Below are 15,850 nucleotides of genomic sequence, written 5' to 3' on the forward strand. Positions count from 1 at the left end.
ATATCTAACCTGATATAATAATTATAGTAATTACTAGTTCAAAAAATATTATTAGTGAAATACCAACAGATTCTAGTAAGGTTTATGACTTCATGAAAATTAATGCTAATAATCCTGGGTGTGAAATTAGATTTTTGCCTTTTTTCTCTTTCTTTATATGTTTCATGTAAATGAGTACAGTTTACCCTTGAACAATATGGGGTTAGGGGTTAGATATTTGAATATCTGCATATAATTTATAGTTGGTCCTCCTTACATAGGCGGTTCCCCTGTGTCCACGGTTCTGCATCTCAGATTCAACCAACCATGGACCATGTAGTACTGTAGTATTTACTGTTGAAAAAAATTTGCATGTAAGTGGACCTGCGCAGTTCAAACTTCTGTTGTTCAAGGGTCAACGGTAACAGAAAACTTAATTTCTCTCAATCAAATCTATGTAACTTACTTTCCTGAGATACTAAGCAACTTCCCCCAAATTAGAAAAAATTAGACTGATAATGGGTAACTTTTATTGAATATTACCGTAGTTCAGGTAGTAGCTTTCAAAACAACCTTGTGACGTTAAGATAGCATTGATACCTTTTTACGGATGAGAGGAACTGAATAACTGAGCATAACTGTCCAAAAGTTTACATAGCTAATCATTGGTGGATCTGATCTTTAAACCCAGCTAGTCCGGTACTAGAATCTGTGATCTTAACCATTATACTGTGCTGCAACCTAGAAATGGTGGCAAAACTTTTTCAAAGTGAGATGTTAATAAAGTAATTTTTTTTATTACCTAAAGCCATACTTTATTCAGATTTTCTTAATTTTTACCTAATACCCTTTTCTGTTCCAAGATCCCATCGCTGAGAGTACATTACATTTAGTTGTCATGTCTCCTTACACTCCTCTTGGCCCTGGCAGTTTCTCAGACTTTCCTTGTTTTTCATGACCACTTTGACAGTTTTGAGGATTAATGGTCAGCTGTTTTGTGCAATGCCCCTCTGTTGGAATTTGTACGATGTTTTTCTCATGATTAAACAAGGGTTATGGAATGTGGGGAGGGAGACTACAGAGGTGAAGTGCCATTTTCCTCACATCATATCGAGGGTACATACTATCAGTATAATTTATATCACTGTTGAAGTTTACCTGAGTCACCTGACTTAAGGTAGTATTTGTTAGGTTTCTCCACTGTAAGACTCATTTTTTCCCCCTTTCCATACTCTACTACTTGGAAGGAAGTCACTATGCACAGTCCATACTTAAGGAGTGGGGAGTAATGCTCTGCCTTCTTAAGGGCAGAAAATCTACATAAATTACTTGGAATTCTTCTGCACAGGGGATTTGTCTCTTCTCTCCTTTTTATTTGTTTAATCCATCATTCATTTGTGTCAGTATAGCCTCATGGATATTTATTTTATACTTTGGGTTATAATCCACTACTATATTTATCTGTTGCTCAAATTCTTCCAGCTTTGGTCATTGGGAGCTCTTCAATTGACTCCTGTGTCCCTTTGATGCAGTCCCATCAATGTGAGGTTTTTTTTTTTTTTTAATTAAAAAAAAAATTAAAGCACATCCTTACTTTCTGACAACAAGATACTCTGGGCTCATCCTTTATATTTCTTGCCCCAGTCCTAGAATCAGCCATTTATCCAAAGAACCTTGGTTCCTTTTATTGGAGAATGGTATTAGAAACCAAGATCTAGGCTCTAGGTGTGCTCACTGCTACTGGGGTGTTGTTGCTTCTAGGTGCTCCTGGCTGACAGAGCAAGGAAATATATGTGTTTACACTAACGTGTGTGTGTGTGTGTGTGAGGAACAATATTAAGCTGAACATGAGTTCATATTGTTATTTCCAACTCTAATCCATTATTACATGGGATCATTCTAACCTCCTATTATTGCTTATCAGTAAATTCCCACTCTGACAGTGAGAAACCTGGCTCCCACCATACACTATCCATTTACTTTATTGTTCAATTTCAGCATACATGTATAGCAGTGTCAGATTGTTAACTCATATCCCCATGAGAAACAACTTTGTCAGCTGGGGGACAGTGCTTATGTGCCGTTTGTTACTTTTGTCTTTAGTCTTACAGATCTCGCTCATTTCTAAAATTACTTAGGTCAGCATCTTTCCTCCCCCGTTTCCTTCAGTGAGATTGTTTCATACATTTATAGTACAGTGTCTTTTGTCACAATCTGCATCCCATCCTGGGATTGCCTCCACCTCCTAAATGTTTTTCTTTGTAATTGACATACATTAAGGTTCATACTTTGTGTTATATAAAGTTCTGTGGCTTTTGACAAATGCAATGTCATATATCCATTCTTATAGTGTGCTACAGCATAGTTTTACCACCCCAAAAAATTCCATCACTTATTCAACTATCTCCCCCACTCTTTCTTCGTGTTTTTAAAAAAATTTTTTCTTTTTAAATTTTACCCACTCTCTTTAAAACCCCCGACAACTGATCTTTTTCCTGCCTCTACAGTTTTGATTTTCCAGAATCTCACATTATTGGAATAATATTGTATGTAGCCTATTTAGACTGGTTTCTTAGTAATATGCAAGATCACTACATGTCTTTTCATGGCTTGAAAGTTTATTTCTTTTTTATCACTGAATAATATTCCAATATACGTATGTACCACAGTTAATTTTATCCATTCACCTATTGAAAGACATCGTGGTTGCTCGCAATTCTTGGCAATTATGAGTAAAGCTTTTGTAAACATTCAAGTGCAGGTTTTTGTGAGGACATAAGGTTTCAACTCATTTGGGTAAATATCAAGGTGTGTAATTGATGGATCATGTGTGTAAGACTATGTTTACCATTGTAAGAAACTACCAAACTGTTTTCCAAAGTGAGTGTGCCATTTTGCATTCCAACTGGCAATGAATGACACTTCCTACTGCTCCACGTCTTTGTCAGCATTTGGTATTGTTAGTTATTTGAATTTTAGCCATTCAAATATGTGAGTGGTGGTGTCTCACTAGTTTTTTTTTTGTATCTTTATTGGAGTATAATTGCTTTACAATGTTATGTTAGTTTCTGCTGTATAACCAAGTGAATCAGCTATATGTATACATATATCCCCATATCCCCTCCCTCTTGCGCCTCCCTCCCACCCTCCATCCCACCCCTCTAGGTGTTCACACAGCACAGAGCTGATCTTCCTGTGCTGTGCAGCTGCTTCCTACTAGCTTTGTATTTTACATTTGGTAGTATATATATGTCAAAACTACTCTCTCACTTCGTCCCAGCTTACCTGTCCCATGCCCCGTGTCCTCAAGTCCACTCTCTATATCTGTGTCTTTATTCCTGTCCTGCCCCTAGGTTCATCAAAATCATTTTTTTTTAGATTCCATATATATATGTGTTAGCATACGGTATTTGTTTTTCTGTTTCTGACTTACTTCACTCTGTATGACAAACTCTTGGTCCATCTACCTCACTACAAATAAATCAATTTTGTTTCTTTTTATGGCTGAGTAATATTCCATGGTATATATATGTCACATCTTCTTTATCCATTCATCTGTCAGTGGACACTTAGGTTGCTTCCATGTCCTGGCTATTGTAAATAGCACTGTAGTGAACATCGTGGTACATGTTTCTTTTTGAATTATGGTTTTCTCAGGGTGTATGCCCAGTAGTGGGATTGCTGGGTCGTATGATAGTACTATTTTTAGTTTTTTAAGGAACCTCCGTACCGTTCTCCATAGTGGCTGTATCAATTTACATTCCCACCAACAGTGCAAGAGGGTTCCCTTTTCTTCACACCCTCTCCAGTGTTTATTGTTGGTAGATTTTTTGATGATGGCCATTCTGACTGGTGTGAGGTGACGCCTCATTGTAGTTTTGATTTGCATTTCTCTAATGATTAGTGATGTTGAGTATCCTTTCATGTGTCTGTTGGCAATCTGTATATCTTTGGAGAAATGTCTATTTAGGTCTTCTGTGCATTTTGGGATTGGGTTGTTTGTTTTTTTAATATTGAGCTGCATGAGCTGCTTGTAAATTTTGCAGATTAATCCTTTGTCAGTTGCTTCATTTGCAAATATTTTCTCCCATTCTGAGGGTTGTCTTTTCGTCTTGTTTATGGTTTTCTTGCTATGCAAAAGCTTTGCAGTTTCATTAGGTCCCATTTGTTTATTTTTGTTTTTATTTCCATTTCTCTAGGAGGTGGGTCAAACAGGATCTTGCTGTGATTTATGTCAGAGAGTGTTCTTCCTGTGTTTTTCTCTAAGAGTTTTATAGTGTCTGGCTTTACATTTAGCTCTTTAATCCATTTTGAGTTTATTTTTGTGTATGGTGTTAGGGAGTGTTCTAATTTCATTCTTTTACATGTAGCTGTCCAGTTTTCCCAGCACCACTTACTGAAGAGGCTGTCTTTTCTCCATTGTATATTCTTGCCTCCTTTATCAAAGATAAGGTGACCGTATGTGCATGGGTTGATCTCTGGGCTTTCTATCTTGTTCTACTGATCGGTATTTCTGCTTTTATGCCGGTACCATACTGCCTTGATTACTGTAGCTTTGTAGTATAGTCTGAAGTCTGGGAGCCTGATTCTTCCAGCTCCATTTTTTTTCTCAAGACTGCTTTGGCTATTCTGGGCCTTTTGTGTTTCCATACAAATGGTGAAATTTTTTGTTCTAGTTCTGTGAAAAATGCCATTGGTAGTTTCATAGGGATTGCATTTAATCTGTAGATTGCTTTGGGTGGTATAGTCATTTTTACAATGTTGATTCTTCCAATCCAAGAACATGGTATATCTCTCCATCTGTTTGTATCATCTTTAATTTCTTTCATCAGTGTCTTATAGTTTTCTGCATACAAGTCTTTTGTCTCCTTAGGTGGGTTTATTCCTAGGTATTTTATTCTTTTCATTGCAATGGTAAATGTGTTTCCTTAATTTCTCTTTCAGATTTTTCATCATTAGTGTATAGGAATACCAGAGGTTTCTGTGCATTAAACTTGTATCCTGCTACTTTACCAAATTCATTGATTAGCTCTAGTAGTTTTCTGGTAGCATCTTTAGCATTCTCTATGTATACTGTCATGTCATCTGCAAACAGTGACAGTTTTACTTCTTTTCCGATTTGGATTCCTTTTATTTCTTTTTCTTCTCTGATTGCTGTGGGTAAAACTTCCAAAACTATGTTGAATAATAGTGGTGAGAGTGGCACCTCTCAAGACAAGAGAGTTGTCTTGTTCCTGATCTTAGAGGAAATGGTTTCAGTTTTCACCATTGAGAACGATTTTGGCTGTGGGTTTGTCATATATGACCTTTATTATGTTGAGGTAAATGTGTTCTATGCCTACTTTCTGGAGGATTTTTTTCCTAAATGTGTGCTGAATTTTGTTGAAAGTTTTTTCTGCAACTGTTGAGATGATCATATGGTTTTTCTCCTTCAGTTTGTTAATATGGTGTATCACATTGATTGATTTGCAAATATTGAAGAATCCTTGAGTTCCTGGGATAAATCCCACTTGATCATGGTGTATGATCCTTTTAATGTGCTGTTGGATTCTGTTTGTTAGTATTTTGTTGAGAATTTTTGCATCTATGTTCATTGGTGATATTGGCCTGTAGTTTTCTTTTTTTGTGATATCTTTGTCTGGTTTTGGTATCAGGGTGATGGTGGCCTTGTATAATGAGTTTGGAAGTGTTCCTCCCTCTGCTATATTTTAGAAGAGTTTGAGGATAGGTGTTAGGTCTTCTGTAAATATTTGATAGAATTCGCCGGTGAAGCTATCTGGTCCTGGGCTTTTGTTTGTTGGAAAGTTTTCAATCACAGTCTCAATTTCAGTGCTTGTGATTGGTCTGTTTATACTTCCTGTTTCTTCCTGGGTCAGTCTTGGAAGGTTGTGCTTTGCTAAGAATTTGTCCATTTCTTCCAGGTTGTCCTCTTTATTGGCATATAGTTGCTTGTAGTAATCTCTCATGATCCTTTGTATTTCTGCAGTGTCAGTTGTTACTTCTTTTTCATTTCTAATTCTGTTAATTTGAGTCTTCTCCCTTTTTTTCTTGATGAGTATGGCTAATGGTTTATCAATTTTGTGTATCTTCTCAAAGAACCAGCTTTTAGTTTTATTAATCTTTGCTATTTCCTTCATTTCTTTTTCTTTTATTTGTGATCTGATCTTTGATATCTTTCCTTCTGCTAACTTTGGGTTTTTGTTGTTGTTGTTCTTTCTCTAATTACTTTAGGTGTAGGGTTAGGTTGTTTATTTTCAGATTTTTCTTGTTTCTTGAGGTAGGATTGTATTGCTATAAACTTCCCTCTTAGAACTGCTTTTGCTGCATGCCATAGGTTTTGGGTCATCGTGTTTTCATTGTCATTTGTTAGTAGGTATTTTTTGATTTCCTCTTTGATTTCTTAAGGGATCTCTTGGTTATTTAGTAATGTATTGTTTATCTGCCATGTGTTTGTATTTTTTACAGTTTTTTTTCCTCCTGTAATTGATATCTAGTCTCATAGCATTGTGGTTGAAAAAGATACTTGATATAATTTCAATTTTCTTGAATTTACCAAGGCTTCATTTCTGACCCAAGATCTATGCTGGAGAATGAGCACTTGAGAAGAAAGTGTATTCTGTTGTTTTTGGATGGAATGGCCTATAAATATCAATTAAGTCCTTTCAGTTTTATGTGTCATTTAAAGCTTGTATTTCCTTATTTACGTTCATGTTGGATAATCTGTCCATTGGTGAAAGTGGGGTGTTAAAATCCCCTACTATTATTGTGTTAATGTTGGCTTCCCCCTTTATGGCTGTTAGCATTTGCCTTATATATTGGGTTCATAAATATTTACAATTGTTATATCTTCTTGAATTGATCCCTTGATCATTATGTAGTGTTCTTCTTTGCCTGTTGTAATAGTCTTTATTTTAAAGTCTCTTTTGTCTGATATGAGTAGTGCTACTCCAACTTTTTTTTAAAAAATAAATTTATTTATTTATTTCGGCTGCCTTGGTTCTTTCTTGCTGCGTGTGGGCTTTTTCTAGTTGCAGCTAGCGGGGGCTGCTCTTCATTGCAGTGCTTAGGCTTCTCATTGCAGTGGCTTCTCTTGTTGCGGAGCACGGGCTCTAGGCGCACTGGCTCAGTAGTTGTGGCACATGGGCTCTAGAGCGCAGGCTCAGTAGTTGTGGCGCACGAGCTTAGTTGCTCTGCGGCATGTGGGATCATCCCGGCCCAGGGCTCGAACCTGTGTCCCCTGCATTTGTAGGTGGATTCTTAACCACTGCGCCACCAGGGAAGCCCTCTAGCTTTCTTTTGATTTCCATTTGCATTGAATATCTTTTTTCATCCTCTCACTTTCAGGCTGTATGTGTCCCTAGGTATGAAGTGGGTGTCTTGTAGACAGCATATATATGGGTCCTGTTTTTGTATCCATTCAGCCAGTCTGTGTCTTTTGGTTGGAACATTTAATCCATTTACATTTAAGGTAATTATTGATATGTATGGTCCTAGTACCATATTCTTAATTGTTTTGGGTTTGTTATTGTAGATCTTTTCCTTTTCTTGTGTTTCCTGCCTACAGAAGTTCCTTTAGCATTTGTTGTAAAGCTGGTTTGGTGGTGCTGAATTCTCTTAACTTTGCTTGTCTGTAAAGGTTTTATTTTCTCCTTCGAATCTGAATGAGATCCTTGCTGGGTAGAGTAATCTTGGTTGTAGATTTTTGCCTTTCATCACTATAAATATCTCCTGCCACTCCCTTCTGGCTTGCAGAGTTTCTGCTGAAAGAGCAGCTGTTAACGTTATGGAGATTCCCTTGTATATTATTTGTTGCTTTTCCCTTGCTACTTTTAATATTTTTTCTTTATATTTAATTTTTGATAGTTTGATTAATATGTGTGTTGCCATGTTTCTCCTTGGATTTATCCTGTATGGGACTCTCTGTGCTTCCTGGATTTGACTATTTCCTTTCCCATATTAGGGAAGTTTTCAACTATAATTTCTTCAAATATTTTCTCAGACCCTTTCTTTTTCTCTTCTTCTGGGACCCCTATAATTCGAATGTTGTTGTGTTTAATGTTGTCCCAGAAGTCTCTGAGACTGTCCTCAATACTTTTCATTCTTTTTTCTTTATCCTGCTCTGTGGTAGCTATTTCCACTATTTTATCTTCCAGTCACTTATCCATTCTTCTGCCTCAGTTATTCTGCTATTGATTACTTTGAGAGTATTTTTAATTTCATTTATTGTGCTGTTCATCATTGTTTGTTTGCTCTTTAGTTCTTCTAGGTTCTTGTTAAACGTTTCTTGTATTTTCTCCATCCCGTTTCCGAGATTTTGGATCTTCTTTACTATCATTACTCTGAATTCTTTTTTAGGTAGACTGCCTATTTTCTCTTCATTTGTTTGGTCTGCTGGGTTTTCACCTTGCTCCGTCATCTGCTACATATTTCTCTGTCTTCTCATTTTTCTTAACTTACTGTGTTTGTGTTTAACCTACTGTCTCCTTTTTGCAGGCTGCAGGTTTTCAGGTCCCGATATTTTTGGTGTCTGCCCGCAGTGGGTGAGGTTGGTTCAGTGATTTGTGTAGGCTTCCTGGTGGAGAGGACTGGTGCCTGTGCTCTGGTGCATGGGGCTGGATCTTGTCCTTCTGGTGGGCAGGGCCATGTGTGGTGGTGTGTTTTGGGGAGTCTATGAACTTAGTATAACTTTAGGCAGCCTCTGTGCTATTGGGTGGGGCTGGTTTCCTGTCTTGCTAGTTGTTTGGCATAGGGCATCCAGCACTGGAGCTTGCTGGGCATTGGGTGGAGCTGGGTCTTAGTGTTGAGATGGAAATCTCTGGAAGAGCTCTCGCTGATTGATATTACGTGGGTCCGGGAGGTCTCTGGTAGTCCAATGTCCTTGAATCAGCTCTCCCACCTTGGAGGCTCAGGGCCGACATTCAGTCAGAGGACCAACACCCTCCCAGCCACACAGATCGAAAGAAAAGGAAGGAAAATTTTAAAAAGTGAACAGACAGAATCCTAGGACAAATGGTAAAAGCAAACCTAGACAGACAAAATCACAGAAAGAAACATACACATACTCACTCACAAAAAGAGAAAAAAGGAAAAGAAAATTAAAAAAAAAAAAGGAATAGAGCAACCAAACCAATAAACAAATCCACCAGTGATAACAAGCACTAAAAACTAAACTAAGGTAAATATAAAACCAAAACCAAATCAGGCACAGAAAGCAAACCCAAAGTCTACATTTGCTCCCAAAGTACACTGCCTCAATTTTTGGAACATTCGTTGTCTATTCAGGTATTCCACAGATGCAGGGTTTATCATGTTGATTGTGGGAATTTAATCCACTGCTCCTGAGGCTGCATGGAGAAATTTCCCTTTCTCTTCTTTGTTTGCACAGCTCCTGGGGTTCAGCTTTGGTTTTGGCCCTGCCTTTGTGTGTAGGCCACCCTGAGGTGTTTGTTCCCCGCCCAGACAGGAGAGGGTTAAAGCAGCATCTGATTAGGGCCATCTTGCTCACTCAGGCTGGGGAGAGGGAGGGGTAATGTAGTCATAATTGGAATGCAGGGAAATCCTGCGGCAACAGAGACCAGCATGACATTGCAACAGCCTGAGGTGTGCTGTGTGTTCGCCCAGGGAAATTGCCCTTGGATCACGTGACCCTGGCAGTGGTGTGCTGTGCAGGCTCCCGGCGGGGTGTGGGTGGTGACCTGCGCTTACACACAGGATTCCCTCCCAGAGGTTCAGGTCCTGTCCCTATTCTTTTGTCCCTGTTTTTTCTTTTTTCTTTTGCCCTACCCTGGTACATGGGTATTTTCTTGCCTTTTGGGAGGTCTGAGGTCTTCTGCCAGCATTCAGTAGGTGTTCTGTAGGAGTTGTCCCACATGTAGATGTATTTCTGATGTATTTGTGGGGAGGAAGGTGATCTCCACATCTTAGTCCTCCACCATCTTGAAGCAGATTCTCATTGTTTTAATTTTTTTCCTATTATTTATTTATTTATTTTTATTGAAGTAGAGTTGATTTACTTCAATAAAATAAAATGTTGTGCCAATCTCTGCTGTATAGCAAAGTGACTCAGTTATACACATAGAGGCATTCTTTTTTTAATATTTTCCATTTATGCCTTATCACAGGATATTGAATATAGTTCCTTGTGCTATACATTAGGACCTTGTTGTTTATCCATTCTAAATGTAATAGTTTGCATCTACCAACCCCAAACTCCCAGTCCACCCCCTCCCTTCCCCCCTCCCCTTTGGCAACTACAAGTCTGTTCTCTATCTGAGTCTGTTTCTGTTTTGTTGATAGGTTCATTTGTGCCATATTTTAGATTCTACATATAAGTGATAACGTGGCATTTGCCTTTCTGTTTCTGACTTACTTCACTTAGCATGATAATCTCTAGTTGTATCCATGCTGCTGCAAGTGGCATTATTTCATTCTTTTTAATGGCTGAGTAGTATTCCATTGTATATGTGTACCACATCTTTTTTATCCAGTCATCTTTCAATGGACATTTAGATTGTTTCCATGCTTTGGCTGTTGTGAACAGTGCTGCTATGAACATAAGCGTGCATGTATCCTTTTGAATTATAGTTTTGTCCGGGTATATTCCCAGGAGTGGGATTGCTGGATCATGTGGTAATTCTATTTTAGTTTCCTGAGGAACCTCCATACTGTTTTCCATAGTGGCTGTTCCAACTTACGTTCCCTAAGGACTCCATAGAAAAACTACTAGATCTAAATGAATTCAGCAAAGTAGCAACATACAAGATTAACATTCAGAAATCTGTTGCATTCCTTTACACTAACAATGAAGTATTAGAAAAAGAATGTAAAACAACAATACTTTTTAAAATTGCACCACAAAAAAAAAAAAACCACCTAGGAATTAACCTGACTCAGAAGGTGAAAGACTTATATGCTGAGAACTATAAAACATTAATAAAGAAAATAAAAGAGCATTCAAAGAAATGGAAAGATATCCCATGCTCTTGGATTGGAAGAATTAATACTGTTAAAATGGCAGTACTGTCATTGTTATAATTTTTAACTCTCTGATGACACATGGTATTGAGCATCTTTTCATATATATGTACATATGTATATGTAGAGAGAGAGAGAGGAAGAGAGAGAGAGATGAAAATGCCCATTTTTGCCCATTTTGGGTTAGTTTTTTCTTGTTTAGTTAATAAAATAAATTTAGTGGACATTTTTCTGTTTGGTATTAGTCTTCCTGATTATTATTCTGGGTACATTATTGAGAGCTTGTTTACTGTGAGCCAACTTCAGTACTTATCTCTTTATATACATTATTATACTTAATATTCATTACCACTCTATGAGGTATTTTTCTCACTTTATAGATAAAGAAATAGGCTAGGGGCTTCCCTGGTGGCGCAGTGGTTGAGAGTCCGCCTGCCGATGCAGGGGACATGGGTTCGTGCCCCGGTCCGGGAAGATCCCACATGCCGCGGAGCGGCTGGGCCCGTGAGCCATGGCCGCTGAGCCTGCGCGTCTGGAGCCTGTGCTCCGCAATGGGAGAGGCCACAGCAGTGAGAGGCCCTCATACTAAAAAAAAAAAAAAAAAAAAAAAAGAAATAGGCTAGTAGGAGGCAGGGCCTGTTTGATCAAATATATAGTTACTAATAGGCAGGGCTTATGCTGTTATGTGCTATTTTAAACTTTTATATTAATGCTCCAAATTTTTAGAAAATCATGTAAATAAACATCTTGACATTTATTCAAAATCAGGAAATGAGTATCCATAAGGAAACTATGTTTTTTTGGTCACTCTGGTTTTCATAGTGCAGAAAGTAAAGAAAGCTGTTAAAATTGACCAGTTAATTCAAGAAAAAAATCAGCTGAATTTTATAGAAGGCGTTTTACATTTTGTGACTGTGTGTTTTAAACCACTCCAAAAAACAGAGATAGGAATAGCTGATGGGAACTGAAAACTGCAATTAGCTTTCTTCTAAACCATAAGGTGCAGTTGATAGACATCTTTTTATAGATATGCCTGTGATTGCACACTGTTTTTAGGCTTGAAAAGTTTTTCATCAAGGAAAACCTTTCCTTAAAATTTGTAAAAGCTGTTTACAATAAAATAGCAAACTATGAAAAGATAGAAACCTATCCAGCTCATTTTAAAGCTAAGTTGGACCATATTTTCCTTAAAATGCAGACCACAGCAGCAGTGGAGCACAATTTAGTATATGTTCAGTGAGTAAAATTTTTTAACACTACTTCCAAGATAATTTTTCAAACCTTAAATTCTTTATAAAATTTAGATAATGACAAACCCAGATGCGAGAGGGAAAGGAAAGTAAAACTAATCAGATTTAGCAAAATTTGTGAAGCAACTAGGATTACAGAAATAAAGGAATGAATTCAACATAGTCCCAGTATTAGTTAATTACTGCTGTGCAACCAATTACTTCCCCAAACTACCAGCTTAAAACAACTCACACAATTTCCAGATGCAGCTTTACTGGGGGGTTCTGGCTCAGAGTGTCTCACAGATCTGGGGCTCACTTACATGGCTTTTGGCAGGAGGCCTCAGTTCCTTACTGGTTGTTGGCCAGAGGCCTCAGTTTCTTGATGCATGGGAGTCTTCTTAGGCCATCTGAGTGTCCTTATAACCTGGCATCTGCCATCCCTCAGAGTGAGTCATCCAAGAGACAGATAGAAAGACAGATCAAGACAGAAGCCACAATAGCTTGTATAACCTAACCTCTGAAATGACGTACCATTATTTTTGCCATATTCTATTGGTGACATCACTGGAATAATGGTGGAGACAGCTACACAATGGTGTGACTGCCAAAACGCAGGGATAATTGGGAACCATCTTGGAAACTACCATAGTCTTCCCTCTGGTCCCCAATGATTCACATTCTTCCCGCATATAGAATATTTTTACCCTCTTCCAAGACCCACCAAAGCCTCATCCCATTACAGCATTAGGTAAAAGTCCAAAATGTCATATCTAAATCAAGCCCAGGTGTGGATGAGGTTCTACAGTACAGCTCTTCAAGTATAATTTCTGTCCATCCGTAGACTGATGAACTAAAGAAACAAGTTATTTGCCGCTTACCACCTGACATGAAATGGTGGAATGGGTAAAGGATAACCTCCATAGACACTTCTCTTTAAAAAAGTGAAAATAGAAGGCACATAGGAGTTACTGGTCCATAAAATCCAGCAGGGAAAATTTTGGAAGGTTCTTGATTAGGACCTGGCCCTATTGACCAAAAATGATTCTAGGTGGCTTTTAGCTCAGCCCTCTGGGCTCTTGGTTATATTCTCTTGTCATCTTTAATTTTATGAGAGATGGTAAATGTTTTCAGCTAGTCAGTTTTCTAAACCTGTTTTCTGTCAATAGAATTTTTGGGAGTTAAAGACTTTTTTCATTTTGTAATATCTTTATCCCCTTTCTTTCCAAGATGGAGGTGTTTCTGCAAATATAATTCTCTTAAAATATTCATGGGCCGCCTGTGAATCTTATTTTCCATTAGATAAAAGCCACATACACAAATTTGAGATAAGCCATTTATTTATTTATTTATTTATTTATGGCTGCGTTGGCTCTTCGTTGCTGTGCACGGGCTTTCTCTAGTTGTGGTGAGCAGGGGCTACTCTTCGTTGCAGTGCACAGGCTTCTCATTGCTGTGGCTTCTCTTGTTGCAGAGCATGGGCTCTAGGCTCATGGGCTTCAGTAGTTGTGGCATGCGGGCTTCAGTAGTTGTGGCTCGCGGACTCTAGAGCGCAGGCTCAGTAATTGTGGCACACGGACTTAGTTGCTCTGTAGCATATGGGATCTTCCTAGACCAGGGATCGAACCCGTGTCCCCTGTATTGGCAGGCAGATTCTTAACCACTGTGCCACCAGGGAAGCCCAGAGATAAGCCATTTTTTACCTTGAGCTTCTGCTGAGAGACATTAAGCTTCTTTCGGAACACTATTGATTGATTGAAAGGGTCTGTGACACCCTCAGACTCTTTAGAGGTTGTTTTGCTAGTTCGAATGGTGCCCTGAGGTCAAATATTTGATCATTCTGAGGTCTTAACAAAGGATTTTACAGCCACATAGTTTGTTTTATGTTTAGACTGTGTTTTCCTGGCAGTGCTCCAAATTTGATCTTTGCCCAGAAGCCATTTCTTATCTTCAGGGGTGGAGGGGAGAGTGGGAGGGAGGGAGAGAGGGAGAGAAAGAGAGAGAAAAAAGAGAAAGAGAGAGAGAGAGAGAGAGAGAGGGAGGGAGAGAGAGACTACAATAAAAGCCTAATAATGGAAGTGACATACTGCTATTTCTGCCATGTTCTATTGGTTACACAATCAACGCTGGTATAATGTGAAAGGGGACTATACATATGAGTGAAAATCAGGAGGCAGGAATCATTGGGAGCCATCTGGAGGTTGTTTACCATGTTCCTACCTTTAAGAATTTCATAGTGTAGTGAGTGTTTATTAGTGCCTACAGGTTCTAAGCACTGTGTTAGATAGCCACATGTTCATTTGGTATTTACAGTCCTGAAAGGAACTGCTACCCCCTATTAAAGCTTAAAGAGATCAAGTAAGTTGTTCAAGAACTCAATAGAGAACATAGATTTTGAACCTAAGTTTGGGAAAAAAACTTGGGAGCCTAGGCTTTAGATAAAAGAGTAGATAAATAGCCCATAGGATTATTGTCTTTCTATTTAAATATGAATTTTCTTCAGTATACTTATGTTCAGCAGTTGATATTTGACTTTTGTTTCATATGTGGACATCTCTGATCAATTATCCTTTTTTGTATTCCCTTCTCTATATAGCTCTGACCTTATTCTTCTGACTTCTTCTCACCACATTCCATGGAGTCCTTTGAAGCCTCAGACTTACTCCTTTTTTTTCTGCCTTTTTACTTTTATTATTATTTTTTATTGGAGTATAGTTGTTCCACAGTGTTGTATCAGTTTCTGCTGTACAGTGAAGTGAATCAGCTATATGGATAAATACATTCCCTCCCATTTGGACCTCCCTCTCACCCCCCCTCCATCCTACCCATCTAGGTCATCACAGAGCACCAAGCTGAGCTCCCTATGCTATACAGCAGGCTTTTTGGAGCCTCAGACTTATTCTAAAGTAAATAAACATCTTTCACATCTCTTACTTAAATTAACCCTGGCTTTTTTTTTTTTCTGGAATACCACTTCTTTTGGGGCCATCTTGAGTAAGGGCTGTTCATTCCCCTGTGTCTTTTTGTCTTCAAGTAGTAAGTTGAATCAGCCCACTTCCAGTTCCAATTATTCTCATTTATTGTTGTATAAAAATTCTTCTTCCTTTGAAATTTGTTCCACCTTATTCATCTTCTTTCTTTGCCACTGTCATTTATCAATTTCCCTCTAGTTTACACTTTGTTGATCAAAGCCTTTGGCCCTCTTTATCAGTTTTCTCTCCATTCCAAATTCTACCATCATTCTGGATAACTTCTGTGCCAAGGTTCATTCATCTAACACACTAGTTTCATAATTTCTTGTTATTTTCAACTTCAGTGACCTTCTACCCTTTTCAACACCCTATTTTCATGGCTAAACCCTGTGAGACACTTTGAAATCTTTACTGTTTCATTATATTGGCCAGCTACAATCTCCTAGATTTCCAGTGGTGTTCTGCTTCCTTACATATAAAATACCTGCTGTTGAATCTTATCAAGACCTCTAGTTTTCTTGATTCTTCTCTCCCCTTCCCTCCTCTCAGTTTATTAATCAAACAAAACTGATTCTGGCTAATGTAAGTAGAAAAGGAATTTATTAGAAGATAGTAAAGAGTTCACAAAATCAACAGGAAAGCTGGGAAACCAGCTTGGATAAAAGGGCAAGGACCAAGGAGCCTATACCACAGCTA

General features: G+C 38.2%; 1 protein-coding gene across 2 annotated transcripts in view; it reads left to right on the forward strand.

The window, feature by feature from the left end:
- EFCAB2 (EF-hand calcium binding domain 2) overlaps nucleotides 1–15,850 on the forward strand; it is a 129,259-nt gene that overhangs the window by 27,136 nt on the left and 86,273 nt on the right. The window lies entirely within an intron of this gene.

The sequence above is a fragment of the Delphinus delphis genome, chromosome 1 (assembly GCF_949987515.2).
Source record: "Delphinus delphis chromosome 1, mDelDel1.2, whole genome shotgun sequence".
NCBI classification, from domain to species: Eukaryota; Metazoa; Chordata; class Mammalia; order Artiodactyla; family Delphinidae; genus Delphinus; species Delphinus delphis.